Below are 10417 nucleotides of genomic sequence, written 5' to 3'. Positions count from 1 at the left end.
TTTAGTGCTATTCTACCTTTAAAGCTGAGTTGCTTGACATTTTTACGAAATATGTATGTGCCACAAATTAAACACCAACCTTTTAAGCTTGCACTTATTAACTTAAAAAACTTAAAAATAAGCGGAATAAGCTTCCCAAACAATTTTTAAAATCTACGATTGGATCTGTCTTCATAAATTAAATGCTTGAAAATTTTAAATTGTTTAAATAAATATTTCTACAGGAACTATATTCTGTTAAAAAAATATCGGGAATTTTTAATTTAAAAAGCGCGCGTTACACATACATATGTCTCAATTTTTTTGCTGGAATGTTGGTACGACAGAGTTTGAGCGTGTTCTGTCAATTACCTTGTTTTTGGCATTTAATTATATCAGTCTACCGCAGGTGTGCTCTCCGATTTTCACTATGGATAAAAATATCGAACAAAGAATTTGTTTGAAATTTTGTGTTTTGAACGGGATTTCGTGTGTCGAATCGTTGAAAATGTTGCAGAAAGCCTATGGCAAGTGTGCTTTATCAAAAACACGGGTCTACGAAGTCGTGGAAGATTTTCGCCGATCTGGTCGCCCTGAACGTCTTCAACGGATGAAAACGTTGGCAAAGTCAAGCAAACGGTGCTGGAAAACCATCATTTAAATTTGAGGGAAGTAGCTCGTGACCCTAGCGTGTCTCACGAATCGATTTGCAAAATTTTACACCATCAATTGAGCATGAGACGCATGGATGCCCGAGTCGTTCCAAGAGAGTTAAATTTCTTTAAAAAAATTCATCGGAGGAAGGTGGCTGAAGACATGCTTATGCAAGTGAATTCGGACCCAACGTTTATCCAGCACATCATAAGAGGTGATGAGATGTGGGTATATGAGTTTGACATGCAACAGGCGGCTGAATGGCGCTATACACAAGAGTCAAAACCCAAAAAACCACGTCAAAGTTGGACAAAAGTGAAAGTCATGTTACTCGTTTTCTTTGATTATCATGGTGTTGTGCACTCGGAATTTGTGCCAAATGGTTCTACGGTAAATAAAGAATATTATCTGGAAGTAATGCGACATTTGGGAGAGAGGAAATGGCGCAATTTGTGGAAGGAAGGCTCGTGGATCTTGCACTAGATTGCTACTCCACGGACGCTGTTTTGAGTCGATTGAGGCCATTAAGGAGAATTCGCTGAAGGAGCTGAAGAAGAACGCTTCAAACGCGTTTAGGTGCTTTGATTACTGGACTAATCGTTAGCATATGCATATTGCTTGAATGGAGGCTATTTTGAAGGCGATAAAACAAATTTTGATGATTAAACAATTATTTTGCGTTTTATTGAACAATTCCCCGTACTTTTTTGACAGAATGTTGGTATATACTTAGTCCTGCCAAAAGTTCTGTTACAAGTTAAGTCCGTTGTAGATATCAAATTATAATACTACAATATTTTGAATGAAGTCAGTTTTTTTTCATCACGTAAATATTAAAGAAAAAAAATTCAACTTTCATTCGAGATAGTCGCCATTTGCTTTTACTCAAGCCTTCGAATGCTTAAGGTTTCCATAGATATTGATGTCGCTGCTGGTTTGAGGCTCTTCAAATTTCAGTGAGGCCTTCGACAGACCGTGGTCTCTAATTCTGACCACAATCTGTAGTCCAATGGATTCAGATCTGGACTTCCAGACGGCCAATATTCTGTGGTTATGAAACCTGGAATATTGTTTGTTATCGTTTTGCGTATTACAAACTTCATCAACAGTGAACATTTCCTCATCTGTGAAAATAATATTTTCATGGCCGTTGACCCGGTGCCACCGAAGAAGCTGCTTGCATCTGTCGCGTCTAATTTTCTTCAAGTACGTTGTCAAAAAATGACTAGTTAAGCGACGGAAGGCTTTCATGTGGAGATCATCTCTGTGGTACAAAAAAAAAGTTGCAAAAAAACTTTAGATCGGACATGGTGAGGGTTGTAGCTTATGAAAAACTGAAAAGAATGGTATGTATTAAATTTTGAATACACCCTCAAAATCTCGTTTTAGAGCCAAAAAACCGTTTTTAGGCATATTCATGTACAAAATACATCGTATCTTTGTCATTTTTTGACGAAATTACATTTTTTTTTCATTTTCCAGCTAAAAGTTTAACCTTTCCAACCGTGAAAGAATTTTTTTATTATCTTTTGAATTCATGGAGATAGAGACCAAAAACTTTCAAAAAATTTGATTGTTTTACTTATTTTTCAACTTTGAGACTAGTTGGTAGCTTTAATTTTATATAAAACATCTATTTTCTCTTACTACATCAAAAGTGTATTTAATTTTGCTTTTAATGACCCCTAATTCAAAAGAATTCGTTAGAAATTATCCAAGGAATTGCGTTTATAAGATTATAGTCACTTTACTAGTTTTACAAGTAATGTGATATTTTTTCTATTCTTACTTCCTCGTATTTTTTTTTTTTTTGCATTTTATGCACTTTTCTATACTTTTTCCACAAAATTATCAGTGTGTAGAGTTTAATAATATGTTTATCTGATACTATAGAATAATAATAAATTTTCCCTCATACTTACGTATGCTATGATTACATAGCAAAACTATTCATATATCGATATAAACTATGAAGTTTCATTTCGTTTTTGGCGTGAAAGAATTGTTTGCTGCTATCTTCAATGTTATAAGGAATCAATAAAACGGAACTGTAATGTCGTTTATGTGCTAAAGATACAAAAAACGTGTGATCAGAAATGATTTGCGAAAATCGAAATAGCTTTTGCTACATTTCCGGCTGGTTTATAGATAAGAAGCATCGTTTAAAATTTGAAAACAATAAAGCAATGGTTCTAGTGTATAATGAAATTTTTAACCGCGCATACGTAACTAGTAAATGGTATGAACCAGAGTATATTTGTGTGGCTTGTTCTTCAAAATTAAAACTAGCAAAATCAAAAAAGAATAACAATCATCTACAACTTTTGAGTCCAATGATATGGAAAAATCAAACTTATCATAAAGGATAAGATTGCTATTTTTGCCAAACAAATGTTACTGGTCACCATTACAAAACACGTTGTAATATAAAATATGCTGATGTTCTGACCGTAACAAAACCTGTGCCAGTAGCCGTTGACAATTCGCACACAATGCTTGTAAATGATCAATTAAATTGTAATGAAGATCACCAATCGGTAAATATACTAGATTGTGAAGACAGTGATACAGAAAGTGTTCCTTCTACATCACATTCAAAATATACATACACTACCGGTCAAAAGTTTGGGTTCACTTACATTATTTTGGAATTTTACACAATCAAGTCGGCTTATTAGTGGTTTTGTTTTTTAAACGTGCGTTCTGCTACTAGTTTGAGTTTAGGAGATTGTTATTGTTTACAAAGTGACTGTGGGAGACGCGTAGATCAAGCATAAACGTGTTATGACTTGCTGCATTCTGTCAGTGCGTCTAGTGCCTATTACGCGTAACATCTTATTGCTGCAAAACTCGCTTCAAGAGTTATATTTCTAATTGTTGGTGTAATCTTTGTTATCAAAAAGGTAAGTAAAACAATTTTTTGTATTCCAAAAAATAATTGTTTTACAAAAACTTACATACAAGTCGACGTTATACAAAAATTATCTTCTAATTATTAAATTTTAAATAAAACTACATATTTCCTGTTTTATTATTTAAAATGGGTCGGAAAGCAGAGTTTAGTGTAGAAACACGAGCAGTCGTTGGAGAAGGCTATTCAGCGCGAAAATTTGCTTCGAAGTGTAATGTCTCTCAAACTGCTGTCATGAGAACGTTACAAAGAAAGAGCGATTCTGGGTGCAATCAGAGTCGTCATCGTTCTGGGAGGCCTAAAACTACGTCAAAAGGAGAGGATAAGTTCATATGTGTTGTAAGCAAAAAAAAAATCGTTTTCTAACAGCCCCTGAAATTCGCGAACAACTCAATTCCTCGCGCGAGGCTCCAGTATCTGTTTCGACGGTATAGCGACGACTAAGAAACTACGGCCTAAAAGGGTGCGTCGCCGCCAAAAAACTTTTACTTCGAAAGCAAAATAAAGTAAAGAGACTTAATAGGGCTAAAAAACACAAAGAGTGGACAACTGAACAATGGTCTAAAGTCTTGTTCACGGACGAGTCCAAATTTGAAATTTTCCACAAACGACGCCGCCAATATGTTCGTCGTTTTGTCGGCGAACGAATGATGAACCAATGGGTTATTCTCACATTTAAGCATGGTGGAGGGTTAGTGTTAGTCTGGGGATGCTTTGCTGGAGACAAAGTTGGAGACATTGTGCAAATTGAGGGTATCATGGACAAAAAAGTCTACCGCAACATACTTCAACGGTACGCTTTTCCGTGTGGGAAAAGACTTGTGGGCAGCGGATTCGTTTTCCAGCAGGATAACGATCCTAAGCACACTTCATAATTTTGCCAGGATTACATTGCAGCCAAAGAAAATCAAAAACAACTCAAATATATGGAATGGCCTCCTCAGTCGCCGGATTGTAACCCGATCGAGTTGCTGTGGGGCGAGTTGGACAGAGAAGTACGAAAATTGCAACCTACTAATACAAAACAACTTTGGAAATTTCTGCAAAATTGCTGGAATCAAATAACAGCAGAATCTTTGCGTAAATTAATTGATAGGATGCCCAGAATATGCGATGCTGTAATACGAGCAAAAGGCGGATATTTCGAGGAATCGAAAATATGAACAAATACTTGCGGGTTTCTTTAAAAGTTAACATATTTTGTATTAAACAAAATTACTTTCTGTAAAATAACAATATTAAAAAATATTTGACGAAGAAAATCATGATTATTTAAAAATTGTTTACAATTTTTCAAGTGAACCCAAACTTTTGACCGGTAGTGTACATCATTGTCAAAAATATTTTGTGTTATTGAATATTGTTAGATAATTTAATAGATTAAAATGGTTTATGGAATTAATAAATTTTATAGTTTCTATATTATATAACGAAAATATTTATTATTATTCTAATATATAATATCAGATAAACATATTATTAAACTCTACACACTGATAATTTTGTGGAAAAAGTATAGAAAAGTGCATAAAATGCAAAAAAAAAAAATACGAGGAAGTAAGAATAGAAAAAATATCACATTACTTGTAAAACTAGTAAAGTGACTATAATCTTATAAACGCAATTCCTTGGATAATTTCTAACGAATTCTTTTGAATTAGGGGTCATTAAAAGCAAAATTAAATACACTTTTGATGTAGTAAGAGAAAATAGATGTTTTATATAAAATTAAAGCTACCAACTAGTCTCAAAGTTGAAAAATAAGTAAAACAATCAAATTTTTTGAAAGTTTTTGGTCTCTATCTCCATGAATTCAAAAGATAATAAAAAAATTCTTTCACGGTTGGAAAGGTTAAACTTTTAGCTGGAAAATGAAAAAAAAAATTTAATTTCGTCAAAAAATGACAAAGATACGATGTATTTTGTACATGAATATGCCTAAAAACGGTTTTTTGGCTCTAAAACGAGATTTTGAGGGTGTATTCAAAATTGAATACATACCATTCTTTTCAGTTTTTCATAAGCTACAACCCTCACCATGTCCGATCCAAAGTTTTTTTGCAACTTTTTGTTTTGTACCACAGTGTTATAGGGTGCGCATCTTTTATGTCCGTATGAAAACATTGAATAACTTTGAAACCAAAAAACAACTGATTTGTATAAGTGACGTATTTTTGTTTGGTTTAGTTATTTACAATTTATAATATTAAAACTATTTTATGAATTCAGTATCAACCAAGTGGCCACCTTTATTAGCAACCACAAACTGCGATCTTTTATCTGCGTTTGTCATCATCTTGCCAAGCATTCGGGTTTTATAGCGTCGATTTCGGTTGTTTCGGTGTAAAGCGATCCATGGCTGGAATTTTACTGAATTGACGTATCGAAAACATGTACATATGTTGAAGTCGACAAAGGGACAAAGTTTATTTATTTTATTTTATTTCATTTTTAAAGGCTTACATGATAATAAAATTATAAGTAAACTCAAGCAAACGTCCGCACTCTCGTATCGGCACCCTTGTCACTGTTGACAATTATGATTTCGAGGTTGTAAAAGACTTCGTTTATTTAGGAACCAGCATTACCGATAACAATGTCACCCTTGAAATAGAACGTAGAGACTCTCTTGACAACAAGTGCTACTTTGGACTAAGTAGGCTATTGAGTAGTAAAGTTATTTTTCGGCGAACAAAAGTAACACTCTACAAGGCTCTCTACATGCCCGTCTTAACGTATGGCGCAGAAGCTTGGACGATGACAATATCCGATGAAGCAGCCCTTGGAGTGTTTGAGAGAAAGATTCTGTCGAAGATTTTTGGACCTTTGCACGTTCGCGACGCCGAATATCGTAGGCGATGGAACGATGAGCTTTACGACTACATAAACATAGCGCAGCGAATAATAATCCAGCGGCCACGCTGGCTGGGTCATGCCATCCGATTGGATACAAACGCTCCGGCTCTAAAAGTATGCGATGCGGTACCCGCTGGTGGTAGCCGAGGAAGAGTAACTGCCCTACGGTTCTACGTTACCGGAATGACTCGGATTTTTCCCGACCAAGGGCTGCCGCTCCATTAAACTAGCCCTGTCTAGTGAACAGCATATCACCCCACCTCTTACGTCACAGGAGCAACTCCTTGCAGCAACCTTGCTCCAAATGCTTCTCCTCAGGGCTGGAATTGAATCCAACCCAAACTCAACTTCGGTTAGGTGCAATAAGCGCAACGGGTGGAGCCACCTTAAGACCTGTTCAGGCCTTAAGACCCACTCGGTAAGTGGCCACGTATTGCTCCCGCCAGCAGGCGTCTTATGCCTCCACGACTACTACTCCCCATGATAGGCCGGCACCACCAACCGCCACCACAAGCCATACCTCCACGGAGCAACGCAACTCCCCCGACTTAGCCCATCCCCTTCTCTCCTGCTCCAACCCCAGTGCGGGGACTAACCAGCAGCTCTTGGTCCCCCGCACAGTCTGTTCCGTGTATCAGACCGGAATACCTCGGAATCTGGTATCAGTCAAATGCAATTCTTGCAATGGCTGGTGCCATTTTCAGAGATGTTTCGGCCTGCGCACCACCTGTTAGTGGACAACTGACTACGTTGCCCCCTTCTGCAGAGCTCTGCACCCGCAACCGCCCTCCGTGGCGCGGCCGCCCACCATCATCAGCAACAACTACAGTGGATTGCACAGCAGGCCCAACGTAGGCAACCCCACGCGTCCCTCACCCCCGAGCTACTACGACCTTACCAAGAAGCTTCAAGCTTCTTCAATTTATCTGTAACGGACTCACGAGTAAGGTCGATGAGATAGTTGACTTCATGAGCCGACACAGTATCCCAATAGCTGCGTTCGAGGAAACCAAGCTGCACGCTAGGTCCTCTCTGATCACCAGGGATGACTATAACGTGCACATACACAATCGCGAGCAAGACAATGGTGGTGACCTAGCATTTATAGTCCAGCGCACAGTGCAGTATCGTCTCATTGATGAATGCATCGACCGCAGGGACAGCATCTTAGATTTTCAAGGTATAACTGTCCGGACAGGCAATTCCGATGTCGAAATTTATAATGTTTACATACCCCCTGTCACCTGCTACCCGGCACAATATCACCCTGATATAGGTGCGCTCATCAGAGGTGAAAACCGATTGGTTGTAGGTGACTTCAATGCGCATTACGATCTTTGGCATTCAAGCCTGCCAAACGATCGTAGGGGACAGCAATTGGCAGAGCAAATAGACGATTCGACAATCAGCACTGTGAACGACCACGCCCCCACAAGGGTAGTGGGACATTGCAGCAGCTCCTCTGATCTAACAATAGCTAGTACGGGTCTGATAAATATCATAAAGTGGCGACCTATGCCATCGCTTGCATCAGATCACTTGCCCATTGTCGTCATTATCGTCTCGAGACGTCTCTGAGAGACCTGCCGACTTCGTTTCCGCGAACCACCGGTCATATTTTAACTTTAAAACAGCTAATTGGGCCGGCTTCGCGGAATTCACTGAAGACAACTTCGCCGCTCTTCCCATCCCCACCGATGTGCGCGCAGGCGAACGCGCATTCTGCAAGGTGCTCACAGATGCTGCGGCTCGCTTCATTCCTGCTGGAAGGTTCAAGGACATTTGTCCTCATTTCCTAGCCGAAGCAGCCATCTTGGCGAACGAGCGTGACCACCTACGCCAGGTCGATCCCGGGGATCCCCGCGTAAGGGGTCTCAATTTGGAGATCCGGCAACTGGTAGATCAACATTAGCGGGCTAAATGGGTTGAGCACTTGAAGACCTGTAGCCTCACCTCTGGGGTGAGTAAGCTCTGGTCCACCGTTAGGTCCCTGTCGAACCCGACGAAGCACAACGACAAAGTGGCTATCAACTTCAACGGTTGCACTTCGTCGGACCCGAAGAGATACGCGAGTTACTTTAGCGGACTTTTTATACTGCATCCTCCGGCCGACAGAACCAAGCGTCGTGCTACCAGAAGGCTGCACAAACTGAAGAACGACAGTATGCCACTTGCTTTCTCCGGGGATGAGGTTTAGGGGGCCATCAATAAATCCAAAGCATCAAAAGCCATTGGCCCTGACGGACTAAACGCGCTGATGCTGAAGCACCTGAGACCATTGGGAATAGGATTTGTCACAAGGGTTTTAAATCTGTACTTGGCCACTCTCATCATCTCTGACAAGTGGAAATCAGGGAGAGTGGTCCTACTACTGAAACCTGGGAAACCCGCTAACCAAGGGGAATCTTATCGTCCGATAACTCTCCTTTCTCCAGAAGTGAAGACACTTGAAGCCCTCCTACTCCCACTCTTCATGAAACACCTGGCACCAGCCCCACATCAGCACGGTTTCCGACGAGTGCATAGCACCACCACGGCACTCACCGCCATAAACGCCCAGGTAAACCGCGTTGGACTTAAAGAAGACTTTCGACAGAGTCAGCCATTCCACGCTACTCGATGATATTTATCAGTCGACACTCCCGCCAGGGCTGAAGAGGTGGTCCGGAAACTACCTGAGCGGTCGTTCCTCCTCAGTGCTTTTTCGAGATCAAACATCAAAGCCGAGGAAGATTAAGCAAGGTGTACCGCAGGGTGATGTCCTTTCTCCCTTGCTGTGCAACTTCTACATCTCGAAGCTCCCGCAACCACCAGAGGGAGTCACCAAAATTTTGGGTGTAACCTTCGACAATTTGCTCTCCTTCTCAGCGCACACAACCGCAATTGCCACTAAAGTCCGAAATAGCAACAAGGTCCTCAAATCGGTTGCCGGCAGCACTTGGGGCAAAGACAAAGAACTGTTGCAATCGACATTTAAGGCAATTGGTCGGCCGGTTCTGAACTATGCTGCGCCTATCTGGTCACCTGGAACTATTGACAAGCAGTGGATAAAGATACAGACATGCCAAAATACTGTCATTCGGACAGCGACCGGTTGCCTCGTGATGTCTCCTGTTCAACACGTTCACAACGAGGCACAAATGCTCCCAGTAATGGAGCATAACAACCTGCTCAGCAAGCAGTTCCTGCTAGGAGGTTACCGCAGGTTTCACCCCTGCAGACACCCGCTTGAGCCAGAGCTGCCTCCCAGGCACGTCAGCATACACCTCTTACACTACGCCGACGAAGTCCAGTACAAAACTAACAGAAATTTAATGGACCAGACACCTTCTTAAGCTCCCGTCCTGTGAATGCCGTAATCGGAGTCCCACCACCACTTATAGCAGATGAAGAGCTCCAGCTTCCCCGTGAGACACGTGTAACACTGGCACAATAACGTTCTGGATACTGTAGCAGGTTAAAATCCTACTTATCCAGAATCGACCCCGACATACCAAACATATGTCCGGCATGTGAAGGCACCTCGCACGACACTAACCACCTTTTCACATGCCCTCTAAAACCGACTCATCTAACACCCCGCTCCCTCTGGATCCAACCCGTCGAAACCGCAAGTTTCCTGGTCCTACTATTAGATGAGCTAGACGAAGACGGCCGGTGATATGCCCCACACTGTCGGGGCTTCTATTACTGTTAAACAAACAAACAAGGAACTCCTTCTCTATGCTGGAAAGATGGTGAAGAAGGACTTGGCTTATGTGTCCAACTGGCGCCAATTAGCACAAGAGAGAAACGACTGACGCGTTTTGTTAAACTCGGGCAAAATTGCGTAAGCGGTTATCGCGCAATTGCGAAGAAGAGGGTGTGGTCCAATCAGTCCATTGATGATGGGCTACAGCCTTTCACGCAATTGGTTGGTTGTTTGGCTTTAGAATCCAACTAGCGCTTCCGCACCATTTTGTTGCCACATCCTCGTTACCAACTTGTTTAATGGTTATTTACAGCATGACTATATCC

Source organism: Anastrepha ludens, chromosome X, assembly GCF_028408465.1.
Source record: "Anastrepha ludens isolate Willacy chromosome X, idAnaLude1.1, whole genome shotgun sequence".
Lineage (NCBI taxonomy): Eukaryota > Metazoa > Arthropoda > Insecta > Diptera > Tephritidae > Anastrepha > Anastrepha ludens.
The sequence above is the reverse complement of the archived record's forward strand: the minus strand, read 5'-3'. Positions refer to the sequence as shown.